This window comes from Furipterus horrens, unplaced genomic scaffold, assembly GCF_987537825.1.
Source record: "Furipterus horrens unplaced genomic scaffold, mFurHor1.1.pri manual_scaffold_3, whole genome shotgun sequence".
Taxonomy (NCBI): domain Eukaryota; kingdom Metazoa; phylum Chordata; class Mammalia; order Chiroptera; family Furipteridae; genus Furipterus; species Furipterus horrens.
In genome coordinates, this window is record NW_028327173.1 from 75,042,496 (window position 1) to 75,044,440 (window position 1,945).

Genomic DNA, 1,945 nt, shown 5'->3' on the forward strand with positions numbered 1-1,945 from the left:
GAATCTTATAATCATTCTCTAAAGCACTTAAGTATATGCCTAAATTATTTGGCATATAGTGTAAAGAAATAAAAAGTCTCTCTTTATCATTCAAAATTACAACAGATGCATAATAGTTTACATCCGTACACCCTTACTATATGCTAGGTACTCTTCCAGGAAGTTTACAAGTAGTGAATTGTTTGAACTCACAAGAGCATTGTGAGAGTCAGAATAGTTAGGAAACACGTGGGAATGGAACTATGACAATCTTTCTGGTAGGAAGGTAAAAATTTGGGAGTCACTAAAATATGTACATGGTAACTATAGCCATGGGGGAAATGATGGGCAAGAAACAGCTGGTCAGTTATAAGAAAAGAATGGGTCCCTAGGGAGACCAACACTGAAGGGGTGAACAGACAGAGGAGCCAATAGTGGAGACAGAGAAGGTGTCATCAGGGCACATGCCTGGGTTGTCGGCCAGGTCCCCAGTTGGGGGCATGTGAGAGACAACCAATTGATATATCTCATACACTGATATTTCTCTCCCTCTCTTTCTCCATTCCTTCCCCTCTCTCCAAAAGTAAATAAATAAAATTTAAAAAACAAACAAAGAAAAGTTGCAGAAGAAACAAGGGAAGTGATACTCTAGAAACAAAAGGAGAGAATAATTTCATAAGGGTGGCTCAACATTACCAGACCTTATACACACATCATACAGTTGACTACACAGAGGTTCTTATTTGCATTTAGAAAGTCTTTGCCAGACAGTTTAGATCCATATTAAAGCCAGATTTGGTAATCTGGTGAATGAATGGAAGTTGATGATATAGGACTAAAGAAAGATGATCCTTTCAGTGGGTGCTGAAGGGAAAAGCAGACATAAGGCAGACGTTTGAGAGATAGGGAAAGTCCAAAGTTGTTTTTAACAAGTGCATGTTTTTATAGAAGTGGTAAGTAGTCAAATAAAACTATTTTAAATAAGATAAAGTTTTATTTGCTCAAGCCATTGGCCTTCTGAATCTATACAGCAGAATCAGGAGAGATCTGGATCCTGTATATTCAATGTTTGGTCAGCAGCATTAGCATTTCCTGAAAGTTACTGCACTTTCCACTCCATAAGATGCACTTTTTTTCCCAAAAAAATGATCTGTGCATCTTATGGAGCAAATACTGCATCACACACCATGATGTGTATTACCTGACCTGCGGTGCCCAGAAAACTAGAGTGGTATTTGAACCTTAGTCTCTCCTCATTTGTTAATGACAGTGATGATGGTTCTTAATACCACTGTTGACTGCTGTTCACTTTACATGGTTGAAATATTATTCTGTTATATTTTATTAAATATTTTAGTATACCATTTGGTTCAGAATATTTTTTTCTTGTTTTCCTCTTCTAAACCTAAGTGTGTCTTATGGTCTTATAGTGCGAAAAATATGGTAGTTAAAAATACAAAATCTCAGTGCTTGCTTTGGCAGCACATCTACTAAAATTGGAATGATATAGAGAAGATGGGCATGGCCTACTGCACAAGGATGACATGCAAATTTGTGAAGCATTCCATACAGTTCAAAAACCTGTGGTACATTTACACATTGGAATACTAAACAGCAGAAAGAAAGAAGGAACTCCTACCTTTTGTGGCAGCATGGATGAAACTGGAGAGTATTATGCTAAGTGAAATAAGCCAGGTGGTGAAAAACAAATACCATATAATCTCACCTATCACAAGAACCTAATGAACGAAACGAACAAATGAGCAAAATAAAACTAGAGAAATGGAAACAAGGGACAGATCGACAGTGACCAGAGGGGAGGGAGGAAGGGAAGAAGGAGAGAAAGAAGGAGAAGTCAATGAACTTGTATAAATGACCCATGGACATGGACAACAGGGCGAGGACTGACTGAGGGAGCAGGGGTTGAGCAGGGCAATGGAAAGCAATAGGAAAAAAATGTGGGACA

General features: G+C 38.1%; 1 non-coding gene across 1 annotated transcript; it reads left to right on the top strand.

Annotated features, from left to right (window-relative positions):
- The first annotated feature begins 1,445 nt into the window (after window positions 1-1,445).
- On the top strand, window positions 1,446-1,553 carry LOC150015328 (U6 spliceosomal RNA). The gene has a single exon (XR_016510184.1). It is a non-coding gene; the product is annotated as a U6 spliceosomal RNA (small nuclear RNA).
- The last annotated feature ends 392 nt before the right edge of the window (window positions 1,554-1,945 follow it).